Source organism: Loxodonta africana, chromosome 17 (genome assembly GCF_030014295.1).
Source record: "Loxodonta africana isolate mLoxAfr1 chromosome 17, mLoxAfr1.hap2, whole genome shotgun sequence".
NCBI classification, from domain to species: Eukaryota; Metazoa; Chordata; class Mammalia; order Proboscidea; family Elephantidae; genus Loxodonta; species Loxodonta africana.
Genome location: NC_087358.1, coordinates 46,414,707 through 46,430,673, shown reverse-complemented (window position 1 = coordinate 46,430,673; position 15,967 = coordinate 46,414,707).

Here is a 15,967-nt window from a genome sequence, read left to right as displayed (position 1 = left end):
GAATGACATCAAGGACATCAAACATGAAGAAAACAAGAGGTTATTATAAAGAAAGAAAAGACCTAAATGAATGTCAGAAAAGACTCTTAAACCTGCTCTTGAACATTGAGTAGCTAAAGCATACAGAGAAAACTATGAAGGAAAAGAGCTGAACAGAAGATTTCAAGGGTTGGCTCTAGAAGACAAAGCAAAGTATTATAATGAACTGCTGACCTTTTGGGTAACCACTTTGCCACCAGGGTTTCCTTCAACCTTAAATGTATGTATAAATATGTTGATATGATTACATAATGGTGTATAATGAGTTATTAGAAATGTAATCAATGACCTACCTATGTTATATAGCATTGTTATAAAAAGCAAGGTACATAGACATACTAAAAGGAATCGCATTTTAGTAGAAGTTTCTGTTCATATAGAAAAAATTATAGGCAAATGGACCAAAATATTATCACTGTTGATTTATTCCTTGTATTATCAATAATTTCTTCTTTAAATTTATTTCTTTATTTTTGGTTTTTTTTTTTTAAAATAAACATGCATTAATTTTTAAGCCTTAAAATTATACTTCAAAAATTGTGTTGCATATGTATTTTCAAAGTAATTTAAAAAATGATAGGCATTAAAAATATGTTCACAGTGAGATACAGACCTCAAATTCTCACAAAAAAGACCAGACTTACTGGTCTGCTTGAGACTGGAGGGACCCCAGAGGTCATGGCCCCTGGATCATCTGTGAGCCCAAGACTGGTAACATTCCTGAAGCCAACTCTTCGAAGAGGGATTGGACTGAACTATGAGACAGAAATTAATATTGGTGAGGAGTGAGCTTCTTGGCTCAAGTAGACATATGAGACGACGGGGGCAGCTCCTGCCTGGAGGTGAGATGAGAAGGCAAAGGGAGACAGGAGCTGGTTGAATGGACACAGGGAATACAGGGTGGAGAGGAAGAATGTGCTGTCACATCACAGACAGAGTTGCTAGGTTTACATAACATTGTATAAGTTTTTGTATGAGAGACTGGCTTGAATTGTCGCCTTCCACTTAAAACACAATAAAAAAAAAGTTCTGATTTGATCAAAGTATCATCAGTGAATTCTGAGTATATATTTGAAAAGAAAATGAGAAAATCAAATATAAATTTCTAATTTTGAAGGCAGCTGCAGTGCCTCTTACTGTCTTATGTTTCTGAATTAACTAGAATTGACATAGTATAAAAAAAAATTGACATAGTATAGCTTTGGGAAATTACAATCATAAATTGAACAAAAATTCTTACATTTTAATGTTCCCTCTTGACTATAGAAATGGTTGTTCAACCGCCTAAGGATTTCATAGTATTTGAAGTATTGTCAAAGGGACCATGGCCTACAAGTAGTAAAAATTCTTCCAAAATATCCATTTTCTCCAGGTGTTCTTCACACAAATCTTGTTTTCTACTCAGAAGTGATCCATCCTACTAAATTTTTCAAGATTGAAAAGACTCAGAATCAATGAGTAGAAGATCAAAGATAGTACAGGTTTAATGTCCTCCTTCACCGAAAGTGCACAAAGCATATGGTGGGAAATTGCCTGTAGGGCTTAAACCAATACTGAATCTTACATTCACTTACCCCGCATTTTAATTTCTTTAAATTTTTTTTTTTTTTAATTTTATGGACAAGAGACTATATAGTATATCATTCACAGATTTTGAGTCAATAGGGGAGAATGTTCAATATTTTTATTTAAACTATTACCAGAATATTTTGTTTATCTTGATTCTTTCCTTAAAAAAAAAAAAAAAACTCCTTGAAAGTTTTACTTACAATACTAAAATCTAAAATAAAGCAACTTGCAATCTGCGTTTCTATATTACAATACCACCAGATGGATGTTGGGCTATCTCAAAAAAATATAATGTAAGTATACATAAAATTCAGCATTTGCCTCTGACATATAACAGAAATTATTCTATTCTAGCAGTTAAAAATGTACATTCTTACAAAGAATAGGAAATATAAAAAAAATCAAGAATCATAATATGGATAAACGGAAATAATTCTATGATTGAAACCCAGGACTAGTCATTAGATAATCTATAATGATATTATTGAATATTCATTATTATAACTATCTCAAATATTCAAATGTTGCAAACTTAAACTAATTTAGAGCTGAATACAATTATTTACTTGACTACTTTTCCAGAGACCTTAAGGAAACCTGTTGATCAAGCAAAGCTCAGTTTATTAAATATATTGTAGCAAGGGAGAATACCACCTTAACAGAAATTTTGTGTTGTCTACAAAGGTTGTTTTGATATGGGCTCAAGTGGTTTAAGGAATTTGTTTTAAGGTAAGGAGCTGATTGGGAGTGGAAGCAATTCTTGAAGTTGTTTAGGGTTGGTGGACACAGTAAGAGAGGGCTTAAGGGATGTCTTGATAGCAAATGTGGTACTTACTGATAAGCAAGCCATTTGTTCAGGTGAGCTAGCTATTGCCTGATAAAAGAGTTCCTTGTCCAGATGAATAAACTGTTTGCAAGAATTTCCAGAAACAAACAGGAGAGTTGTTTAATGGTTTACAGCGTTATCTTCTTTCTGGACAAAAAATTCTCAATGCAAACAATCACGTTTGTGTTCAGAAGGTGTTTCTGTTCTCAGTCTAAATAATTACCTTTATATTGATATAGGTAGTCAGACTTGTTGTATTCTCAATTGCTCATTCCCCAGTCAGACATTAAGGATAAGCCATTATCTGGAGGCATGATCAATCCCTACCTGTACCACCATTTGAGATGTTACAATTAATATCAAGTTTCAATGGTGGTTGTTTCAATCCTATAAGAGTCGGTTTCCTGTTCCTTTGTTGGGTTATCTTTTGTGGGATTATGCCATGAACATCGTTTAAGACTACAAATATCACAGAATTTGAAAAATGCAACACAGGTAAATATAAAAAGAAAGATTATAATCAATGTTTGTAGTTCACTCCTAATTCAGGGGTCAAGAGTGACAAAATTATACCAAAAGAACAGATACCACCTTAAATCTGAAAAGCTCATGGAATCATATAAGGTGAATTTAGTTAATTATTTAACTTCCTTTTGATTTCTTTGTTTCCAAAATCTTTTAGTGAAATTAGAGATTTGAGAAAAATCTATATGGTTGTAATTACATTTATTTTTTTGCTTTCTTTCATCTTTTCTTTTTGAGATGGCTAATGTATCACCTCAAAACACCATTGCCGGTCTATTTTGAAACACGACTGGTTTAACTTCATGCGTTTCTTGGGGAAGGAATTCTATGAAACTTAGTACTGTGTCAACTTATGATCTATCCAAAACAAACCAAACCCAGTGCTGTCAAGTTGGTTCTGACTCATAGCGACCCTATAGGACAGAGTAGAACTGCCCCATAGAGTTACCAAGGAGCACCTGGCGGATTTGAACTGCCGTCCCTTTGCTTAGCAGCTGTAGCACTTAACCACTACGCCACCAGGGTGATATTCATACTTTTTGCTGTTAGTAAAGAAAATAAAATGAAGAAATCTGAGGACAGGAGAAAGCAATCATAAAACAAGGTAGTTTTTATGGGTTTTGGTCACAAATCAAAGCCCACTTTTTACTTTTTGGATGAGGTTCTATACAAATCTCTTTTGCAAGAGAGAAAACTGAGGTGACATCAAGGAATTGCCTAAAAGGAATTGCCTACATCAGTTTACCAAATTTATAAAACCACTAGTTTGTGGGTAGTATCCAATAGGATTTTGTATCATAAAACAGATATAGTTGTAACACAACCAAAAATTAAAATTTAACCAAAAACTCCTTTTATGGGATGTAAAATAGAAGTTTATGATTTTAGCACCACCCAACGTGATTGAACAAGGTTGAGTGGTTTAGTTAAAACGTGGGCTTTTCATGTAGTTCCAATAAAGTGAGACAGCTTTCAAGTATGCACCATCTACTTCCTAGTCCTTGAGAAAGCACTATATCTATGCTTCTAATAAATAAAAATAGGAAAATAACTGTCATTGATTTCAAGCATTATTTATTGAGGAATAGATCAACATGATTATATATAAACCAGATGATATTTTCATAATATTATGCTCTGGGCATTAAATATATATTCTAATAAAGAAAGCTTCCTATACAAGAATTTTCTAATGTAGATTGTTTCACTAACCCTAAGTAAAAATTTAAATTAGATTTCTGTATACACAGTTAAGTATTCTCTATACTCTAAGGAGGCCAAATTAAAAAATATAATTTGGAAAAAAAATAGTAATTTCTGTTTTTTATTTTGTTTTTAATTGGAAATAAACTTCAATTTGAAAAGTTGAAAAAAATCTTTAAGTCAAGATATAGGTGAAAGTTTCTCTAGATTGTCTAAAAATAAATTTAATTACCAATGTTTGCGGTCGTTCATTTAGCTAAGAAATTACTTATGAATTGTCTTTGGGATCCCACTCATTATTCACTAGACTTTCATGAATTGGGGTGATATTAAGGGGCTTTTTTTTTTTTTTTTTTTTAATATTTTTAGCTAGAACAAGGGAATCTATCCATTCTTTATACCACATTTCCTCCTGAAATTCCAAATGGAGATAAATGCCCAAGGCGCAAAGGAAATAGAATTGATATTTTGAGCAAACTGGACTTTTTGCTTCTTACCTTCAGTGGAGAATCCTGGTAATATATGGAACTCTAAAGAAATTCTTGCTGGGAAAAATTAGAAAAAAGATAAAATGCATGTATTACAGTTTTAATCTGATAAAAAATGATGCAAAAGACATGCTAGTTAGAAGACCATATAGGGCTAGGAAGATAAGGAAAAAAGCATAAAGAAAGACTTTCCCCCAGACTATGAATAGTGATGAAAGAAATTCTCAAGTGGGAGCAAGGCATCCTACCAAGCTAAAACAGCAACTGAATAAGAAAATAGGCATGATAGAGCTATTTTGCCAACCTAGAAAACACTGGAAATAGAGACAGAATAAGAGAAGCAGCACATCCAAATAATTCAATCTTGAACTGGAAAAATCTGTATGTTTCTTTTGCTCTATAACCTGTCCTTGATAATGTTAGATTTAACTTATGGGCAGATAACCAAAAAAAAAAAAACAAAAAAAACTGTATCTTTAACATTTATAAATTTTAGATTTTCTTCAGCATTTTAATTGTCCATCAGAAGTCCTCTCCATAATACATAAGCGGCAGAACACATTCAATATGTCAAAATTGGAATTCATCTTTCCCATTTTTAGACTTTCCTTCTTCCTGAATTTTTAATTTTATTAATATATGAATCTAGATGTAGACCATAAATGTTTCACAGAAAAACTGAAAATTTATCATAGATGTAAATATAAGATATAAAATTTCTAGAAAATAACATAGAAGAAAATCTAGGAGACCTTGGTTTTCATTATGCATTTTTAGATACAATGCCAAAAATAAAATAAAAAATAATAATAATAGTAAGTGGGACTTCATTAAAACTTAAAAAATTCTGCTCTTCCAAAGACACTGCTAAGAAAATATAAAGATAAACCACAGATTGGGAGAAAATACTTGCAAAACACTTATCTGAAAAAGGATTTGTATCTAAGGTACACAAAGAACACTTGTAATTCAAAAATAACAAAACAAACCAGTCAATTAAAAAACAAAATTATATTGATGGTGCACCAAAAATATATATACAGAAGACAAATATATGAAAAGATACTCAGCATCATATGTCAATAAACAAACAAAAAAACCAAACCCGTTGCATCAAGTTGATTTTGATTCATAACAACCCTACAGGTCAGAGCAGAATTGCTCAATAGGGTTTCCAAGGAGCAGCTGGTGGATTCAAACTGCTGACCTTTTGGTTAGCAGCTGGACCTTTAACCACTGTGCCTCCAGGGCCCCATATGTCTCTAGGGAACTACAATTTTTAACAATGAGATATCCCTACACACTTATTACCCATACCCGTTGCCTTTGAGTCAATTTTGACTCAGAGTGACCCTACAGGACAGAATAGAGCCACCTATTGGAAAGGGTGAAATGCAAAACACTGGCAACATGAAATGCTGGTGAGGATGTGGCACAACATGATCATGTATTCGTTCCTGAGGTTGTAGAATGCGTAGTTGTACTGGCACTTTGGAAGACAGCTTTGTAGGTTCTTATAGGCCTAAACATAATATTACCATATGATTCAGCAATCACGCTCCTTGGTATTTACACAAATAAATTGAAATTTATGTCCACAAAAAAAAAAAAAAACTGCACTTAAATGTCTATAGCAGCTTTATTCATAATTGCCAAAAGATGGAAGCAACTAAGATGCCCATCAGTAGATGAATGGATTAAAAAAAAAAAAAAAAACCTTGCTATATCCAAAGAGTGGAATATTATTCAGCAATAAGAAGAAATGAGCTAACAAATCACAAAAACACCTGAAGGAGCCTTAAGAGCATATTGCTAAGTGAAAGAAGGCAGTCTGAGACTACCACACACTCTATGATTCCAACTATATGACATTCTGGAAAAGTCAAAATTATAACAGTTGCCATCAAGTCAGCTCCAAACCATGATGACCCCATGTGTACTAGAGTAGAGCTGTGCTCCTTACAGTTTTCAATGGCTGATTTTTCAAAAATAAATGGCCAGGGCTTTCTTCCAACGTGCCTCCGGGAGGACTCAAATCATCAAACTTTTGGTTAGTAACTAAGCTCAACAATCGTTTTGGACTTTAGACAAAACTATAGAAACAGTAAAAAGATGGGTAGTTGCCAGAGATTGGGGGCAGGGAGGAGAGGGAGGTGGAGCATAAGAGATTTGGGGGCAACAAAATTAGTCTGTATGATGATGTAGTGGTTGCTACATGACACTATAAATTGTCAAAAATCCGTAAAACTGTAAAACACAGAGTGAACCCTAATGTTACCTATAGACTTCAGTTAATAATCACGCATCAATATTCATTCACCTATTAAAACAAATGTACCACACTAATGCAAGATATTAGTAATACAAGAAACCATGTGTTGGGGACAAGGAGTATATGGGAACTCTATGTACGTTCTGCTCAATTTTTCTATAAATCTTAAACTGCTCTACAAGATAGCCTATTAATAATAATAATAAAATTACTGGTTGACATAGGTCATGTACAATTAATAACAGTATCCTGAAGGTATTTTGTTGAGACACACTTTGTGGTGAAGTACCAGTAGAAATCCTTGTTAGCATGAATTCTTATAATATGTGATCATGAAAACAACTGTAATTTTAGACACTGGCAAGCAGAAGAGATTATTTGGGCTGATAGGCAATACCAAAATGACTGCAAACTTTTCTGTGAAGACACTTCCCAATTTTATGCAAACTACTTAATTTTATTGAACAATGAAGGGAACACCTCACCCCTTATATAAAAATATAGAAGCTGAAACTGAAGAACCAGGATGTGCTCACAATACCTCTGGTGGAGACTCCAAGAGCATTTTCAGTGGCATTATTTAGTGGCTCAGAAATGGTAAACAAACTTTTTGAGAATATTAGATATTGGTTCAGCATAATGTTATCCCAATAAGCGATACAGAGAAAAATCAAAAAAGATAAAAATCTCTAATGAGAAACTTGGGGCTTAATAATGAGATGCTGTATTGGAAGGGCCCAAAGTTATAGCTAAATGATTAATTGAAAAATAAGACTACAGAAAATGTTCTCTGGTTGAATCCACTTAAGTAGTTATCTTAATTGTGACAAATATTATGTGAAAGGTGGACCTTGTCCCGTCCACTCACAAGTTAGGTGTCGGCCAAATCTGCACTTCACTCAGTGTGACAGGATATGCCAAATGGGAATCTTTGGAAGTGTCAAACCCCTTCTTTGTAGAACTGTAAAAAACCCATTGCCATCAAGCTGATTCTGACTCATAGCAACCCTGTAGGACAGAGTAGAACTGCCCTATAGAGTTTTCAAGGAGCACCTGATGGATTCAAACTGCTGACCTTTCGGTTAGCAGCCATAGCTCTTAACCACTATGCCACCAGCATTTCAGTATAGAACTATAGAAAATATTAAATAATAAAGAATATCAGGAAGGTAATATGAGTTTACTGCTTATATCATTCAGGGCTGACTCAAAGAAGCCCAAGTTGATCATTGCAACACCAAACACCTCTGATTATAAGAGTGATTGAAAGAGGGATAGCAATTCCCATTAATTTCCTTTTGTTTTTAATAGCCTCATCACAAAAGTATACAAGACAGTTGATTGGTAAAGGCTGACTGTAGAATATTAGGACTTAGAAAAGGCAGTTTTCATTGTCTCTTTGATATAAGATATGATAAATATGTAAGAAAGGTACAACATGCCAAGGGTGATGGTATGTTGTAATAGATTTAGCCAAAAATTTTTTTCCATACTGATATTGTCAGACAATTATCTTCACATGGAATGACCCCAGCAATTTTATGTAACCTCTATAGGATATTTAAATTTACTGGAACTCTGTCAACATGTAGTGCAGCATTCCTTTGCCATTAACAGTAACTTTTACCATGAAGACTAATTTTGTACACAATATTGTTGATATGACAATTGCTGCCTCAAAAGATGACAGCATAACACACCAAAAACTAAACCCACTGCCATCAAGTCGATTCCGACTCATAACGACCCTAGTGGACAGAGCAGAACTGCCATACGGTTTCCAAGGAGCACCTGGTGGATTCGAACGGCTGATCTTTTGGTTAGCAGCTGTAGCTCTTAATCACCATGCCACCAGGGTTTCCAAATGTAGTGACTAAATAAAAAACGGTGGCCAAATGAAACAAACAAAAAAAAATACTTGGAATTTTAAAAACAGGAACTGGTTGGTAGACTTAAGTCCAAAGGCCTTCCTAGTGACTCCTAATCTCAAAGAAATACACTTGTTATTCCAACTACAGCCACTAGGAAGAGTACTTTCAGAAGACTAGCAACAGCTCACCTACCATAATGAAATTATTCATTGATACAATAAACACATTTCTAACTAGATGGGACATTTTGTAAATCAATAACTGTGGGGATAATCTTACATTATTTCCTCAGAAAAACTATTAGATACAGCTATCAATATAAAATATAAAGTTTTGAAAGGTGAGTAGTTTAAAGGATTAGAAGACTCAGCTGGGGGCAGAGTATTTATAGGAACAATGGACGATAAGCTTGAACTGTGGAAGGTTATCTATGTATATAGTGAAATTTATTTTTATATTATTATGGCTTGAGAACCATAGGTCAAAAAAAATTAATTTTCCTGTGGTAAAACTGATAAAATTTGGGCAAATAATTGAAAAAGCTCATCTCATTCCAATCAGAGATAAGTTGGAGATGTAACATAATAAAACCTTCAAGCCTGTGTTGTTGTGAAATGGTAGTGTGATAAATATGATATGGTTCACCTAAAAATAACTTGGAATATATAATTTTCTAAGCAATGGCCTCCAGTAAATAACTCAGGAGCTGGAAATATGTAATATATGGGGAATGATGATTTTTGGGGAGAAAAATTAAAATACTTTAATTTTTTAAGCAGATTTTTTGATGTATAATTGATATACAGTAATCTATACATATTTAAATTGTACACTTGATAGTTTATAATAATGTTATATGTGTCAAAACTTATCAAATTCATATGTACCATATATATCTATATATATCTATATATATGCTTATATGCCAAAACTTAACTAAATTTGGCTTGTTTACCTGAATATCAACACAATTATTTTGAGGTTTCTTGATATTCTTGAGTGTTTCAATGTTGTTGTTGTTGTTATTAGGTGCCACTGAGTAGGTTCCAACTCATAGCAACAGTATGTTCAGCAGATTGAAACACTGCCCTGTCCTGTGGCATGCCCAAAATTGTTTTTACTCTTGAGCCCATTGTTGCAGCCGCTGTGTCAATCCATCGTGTTGAGGGTCTTCCTCTTTTTCATTGACCCTGTACTTTATGAAGCATGATGTCCTTCTTCAGGGACTGATCTCTCCTGACAACATGTCCAAAGTATGTAATACATAGTCTTGCCATTCTTGCTTTTAAGGAGTATTCTGGTTGTACTTCTCCCAAGACAGATTTGGTCATTCTTTTGGGAATCCATGGTGTATTCAATATTCTTCTCCAACACCACAAATCAAAGGCATCAATTCTTCTTCGGTCTTCCTTATTCATTGTCCAGCTTTCATATTCATATGATGCAACTGAAAATACCATGGCTTGGGTCAGGTGCACCTTAGTCTGAAGGTGACATCTTTGCTTTTCAACACTTTAAAGAGGTCTTTTGCAGCAAATTTGCCCAATGCAATGCATCTTTTGATTTCTTGACTGCTGCTTCCACTGTTGCTGACTGTGCATCCAAATAAAATGAAATCCTTGACAACTTCCATCTTTTCTCTGTTTATGTTGCTTATTTTTCCAGTTGTGAGGATTTTTATTTTCTTTATGTTGAGGCATAATCCATACTGAAGACTGTGGTCTTTGATCTTCATCAGTAAGTGCATCAAGTCCTCTTCACTTTTAGTAAGCAGGGCTGTGTCATCTGTGTAACACAGGTTGTTAATGAGCCTTCCTCCAATCCTGATGTGCCGTTCTTCTTCATATAGTCCAGCTCCTTGGAGTATTTGCTCAGCATAAAAATTGAATAGGTATGGCGAGAGGATACAACCCTGACGCACACCTTTCCTGACTTTAAACCACACAGCATTCCCTCGTTCTGTCCTAAAAACCGTCTTTTGATCTATGTACAGGTTCCTCACGAGCACAGTTAAGTGTTCTGGAATTCCCATTCTTTGCAATGTTAGCCCTAATTTGTTATGATTCACACAGCCAAATGCCTTTGCATAGCCAATAAAACACAGGTAAACATCTTTCTGGTATTCTCTGCTGTCAGCCAAGATCCACCTGACATCAGCCATGATACCCCTGGTTCCACGTTCTCTTCTGAATCTGGCCTGAATGTCTGACAGTTTCCTGTCGATATACTGCTACAGCCGCTTTTTAATGATCTTCTTCGAAATTTTGCTTGCATGTGATTTAAATGATGTTGTTCAATAATTTCCACATTCAGTTGTATCACCTTTCTTAGGAATAGGCATAAATATGGGGTCTGTTGCAGGAGAATAACTTTAAGATTAGAAGGCTGATCTTATGCGGGGGATATCGGCAAACATGTCCATACTCTCTTCTGAAGAGAGGAACTGTCATTATTATCCTGGTCAGGAAACAAATCATCTCTATCCTTCAAAGGATGCACAGTGTTTGCTTCCTTAGGCTGTTTGTTACACAAACATTCTTGAAATGATTGCCATAGGGAAAAAATAGCTGTCAAAATATGCATAGAAACATCATAGAAAATTGCCTCCCAAGATGATATCCCAAATTAGAGGATCCCTTTCTGGGTATAGGCATATTCAGTGACCAAAGTGTCTTAATAAGTTTTGTATAGTTGAGAGAGGTAGAGCAATAAATCATTTTGAGTTTATTTTTGAGCAGGTTGCCTTGACACCCAAAAATTTCAGATGTCTATGGATGACAGGGAGGGTGGAAGATCCATTGAATAATTTGACTGCCCTTCGATTGTTTTATGGCTTTTCAATAAAAAACACAACATTGTCAGTCTGAAAATAGACCACAAAGCAAAATATATGACATTAGTTAGTTTCAAAGTTCTCACTTTACAAGAATAAATTGATCAGACTTGAACAACAACGTTAACAGTGGTGAAGTATCAAAAATATCTCTGTGAGGAGATCAAAGTCTGATTTACCAAATCTGTCAGGTTTGCATGTGTCAATGCTTCATGTAATATGGTCTCCCTCACTGCAAGTAAATTTGGTCAACTTTTTGCAAGAGTTAAAAGTCTGGAATACACTATCAACTTCTGCATCGGAAGCCTATATAGCTCTTTACTTTGCTCTAAGATAGTTGATGTGTTGCTATGCCTGATACAATTATGGATCCAAATATCAATAATAGCATTTTGGGCAGTCCAAACTCAATGAGTAGTTTGAGCCTATTCATTTTCATCAGAGAATTAACCCTAACCATGGATATTTGCAAGAGTAACTCAGATGATATGATCTGTATCCATGACTTGTTTCCAGACTTCTTGGCCCAAAACAGGGGTATCTTTGTTCTGCAGTTTTGTAGTTTTGCAAACTACAAACAACTAGGTCATGGGCAATAGCCCATCAAAGAGTAAAAATATAGCTAAGTTCATGAAGAAGGATATTGACCAAAACTAAGACAGTGACTTTGATTTATGACTTTCACTTCTGCATAGCTTTCACTACAGTTAAAATTGAGCATCAGACATCAGGCTTCAGCTTATTTGAACCATCAGTTAACAAAGCCCAGTTAATAAGAAGAATTTCTATGAATATAGGGCCCCATTGAGCCAGTGTCTTTCCTCCAAGATTTGGAGTGAAGGGTTGCAGTTCAGAAAAAGCAGTAGCTGCCACTTTTTCAAGTGAAGTGAAGGTGCTGCTGGGACCAAGCTGGCTGCTTTGTTTTCCATCTGACATTTTCATTTTACAAGTGAAGCTATCGGGCTTTTGCCACCTTCCCAGACATTGAGTCTGATTTGACCTATTTCAACATAGGACTATCAGACTAGAGAGTCATAAGGGCTCCATAAGTCAGATGTTTAGTTTAACAATGAATCCAGTATAAAACTAACCATTTATTTTGCAATGTGATATATATATTGCATCAGGATCAGGGAAACAACAGGAGCATAAATCTACAGGCTAACTCCAAGTAGAGGGGTTTCTCCCTATCTCAGAAACTCAAATCGGACTCTAAAGTAGAAAGCCACAATTTGCTGAACAGTTTCTAATATATTCTGTTGGTTTGGGTCCCACTCTAAAAATACAGATTTGTAGACAAAGTATAATACTCATACACATCATTTAATGATGCAAAAGTATGTATTTTATACACCCAGTTGATGGCTTTCAAATATTATTTAAAAACCACTTAACTAACAATATGAATCTAAAGATCACCCCTATAAAAATTGCAGAGGTGTTGATATGAAAATATTAAAAATATTTCATTAGTCTATATCCACTGAATATTCAATTATCAACAATATTTAGTTCATTTGCTAGAACTTCATGTTAGCACATAATAGTTCTACACAGTTCTCTAGGCCTATAGTGGATTTTATTGTTTTTTCCCCATATTTACACCCATTTTTCAATTTCCCAATGGAGCCAATTGCAAAAGCACAGGATAAAAATGCTTTGACCATTTTTTAAATTTAGATAAATCTTCAAAGTGTAAAGTGTGAAGTGTTCTAACCATCTTTTCCATTCCTGGAACAACCAGTATTCTTTGCCTTGTACTTAACAGGCTCTCAACAAATATTTATTGAATTCAACAGTTATGAGAGGGGTATAGAAAATAATTTGGCACTTCTTAGCAATATTTCTGTCCTTTTTAATTTACTTATGACTATTTTCACAGCAAAAAAAAAAAAATGTCAACAACAAATTAGCCTGTTCTTATCCCTGTAATAGTTATGTGGAAAGGGGAAAGATGTAGCAGATGGGAATCCCAGTTTTGACATGAAAACTAAAGAGCTATGCAGTGTTTTCAGGAAGTCGGTTTCCTTTGGTGTTTTCATATAGTGAAGGGAACAAGTTGGGGCAGCAATACATTTGATTCAGCTCCAGAAGATGCAAACTTCACACAAGGAGAGGTGCCAAAATGAATCAGACTCAATAACAACCACCAAAGCTTGTTCTGGCATGTTAGTCACAGAGCCCATTGGACAAAAAATTCAAGTCCATTGGACTATGGAGATGTACTACAAATCTGGTGGAGAAAGTCGTGCTTCTCCTTATCTTTGTATTATGTATTTTAAATTAAAAACAGTATAGTCATTTCTACGATGTATCACACTAAATGTTTCATTTTTTTAGTGTACTATGAAAGTTTGACAATGGTCTTTGATGACTGGTAACCCAAAATGCCTTTGCGCTTTTGACACTCTATATAATCTATATGGGGGTACGCTCCTGCAATATATGGTCCTGAACATCCGTATGCCTAAGTGGATTATCACAGATATCAAACAGAGGACAGTTGTCATTTAAGAGAGTAAGAAGAAAGGTGATTGGTTATTAGATAGATGTGGGGAAAAGAGTAGGTAGAAGTCAAAGATAATCTTTACCCAATTTCCATATTTGCTTCATGTGTCTTTGAGGCAAGGTCTCATGCAAATGAACTCGACTTGATTTCTCTGTCTTTAGTATATATGACATAAGTTTGTGATGTCTAAAATAAATTTTAAATAAAAGTGTCCAGGCAATATCCAATACTATTTGTGTAAATAACATAACATCATATTTCCTAGGTATCTTACATTTATTTTTTGTATTCCTGAAAACAATCCTTCAAGGTAAGGGCAATGAAGGGGAGATTAAATACTGAAATAATTTTATAGAGGTAGCAAGTGTTGGTTCAGGTAGTCAAACATAAACCAAGAAAAAAGCATAGTCTACCTTTAATTAAAGCTCATGTTATTTCATTTAAATGACATTCACTTTTAAAAGGCATACTCAAAGCATATTCAAATAAGTATTATAGTATGCATATCCTAGATTATTTTTAATTTTATTTTATCATAGCATAACAAAATCTATCAAAAATTATTTTGCACAGATTCTCAGCATTTACCCTAAATTTAATGATACTGCTGCACTAACTATCCAATAATCACATCATTTTCTTTCCTAATTTTCATCTGAGTTGTTTCTTTCTTCTTCGATACCAGGACCTAGGGACACTATAGTGCAGTACAGGGCAGTTCTACTCTGTCCTATAGGATCGCTATGAGTTGGAATTGAATAGATGGTAGTTTGTTTTTTTTTTTAAATACTCATCCTGCTAGAAAACCTAGTGTAGCAGCATATAAGCACTTGGCTGCTAACTGAAAGGCCCACTGTTAGATCCCATGAGCTTCTCCACAGGAGAAAGATGTGGCAGTCTGTTTCCATAAAGATTAAAAGAAAAAAAAAGTTTCTTTTTTTTTTTTTTTTTTACTGGAAACCATATGGGGCAGTTCTGCTCTGTCCTATAGGGTCACTGCCTTAGTTATTTAGTGCTGCTATAATAGAAATACCAGAAGTGAATGGACTTAACAAACAGAATTTTATTTTCTCACAGTTTAAACCAAAAACCAAAAAAACAAACCCAGTGCCAGTGCCATTAGGAGGCTAGAAATCTGAATCCAGAGCACCAGCTCTAGGGGAAGGCTTTATCTCCCTGTTGGCTCTTAGGTAAGATCCTTGTCTCTTCAGCTTCTGCTTCCTGGTTCCTTAGAGATCTCTGCTGGTCTTGGCCTTCTATCTTACCCCATCTCTACTCTGCTTCTCTGTTTAATCTTTTTTTATATCTCACAAAGATTGACTAAAGGTATGTCCCACTCTAATCCTGTCTCATTAAAAAAACAAAGACAACCCATTCCCAAATGGAATTATAACCACAGGTGTAGAGGTAGAATTTGCAAAATATGTTTTGAGAGACATGATACAATCCATAACAGTCCTTATGAGTCAGAATCGACTTGGTGGCAAAAGTTTAATTTATACTCATCCTGAAAGGTTGACTGTGCATGTCATTTCCTTCATAAAGATGAGATCATCACAGCTTGTTGTCATTGTTGTTAGATGCCACAGGTAGGTTGCTACTCATAGAGACCCTACACACAACAGAAGGAAACATTGCCTGGTCCTGTACCATTCTCACAATAGGAGTTATGATTAAGTCCATTGTTGCAGCCACTGTATCAATCCATCTAGTTGAGGGTTTTGCTCTCTTTCACTGACCCTCTATTTTACCAAGCATGACGTCCTTCTCCAGGGACTGGTCACTCCCAATAACATGTCTAAATTATGTGAGCTACAGTCTCACCGTCTTTG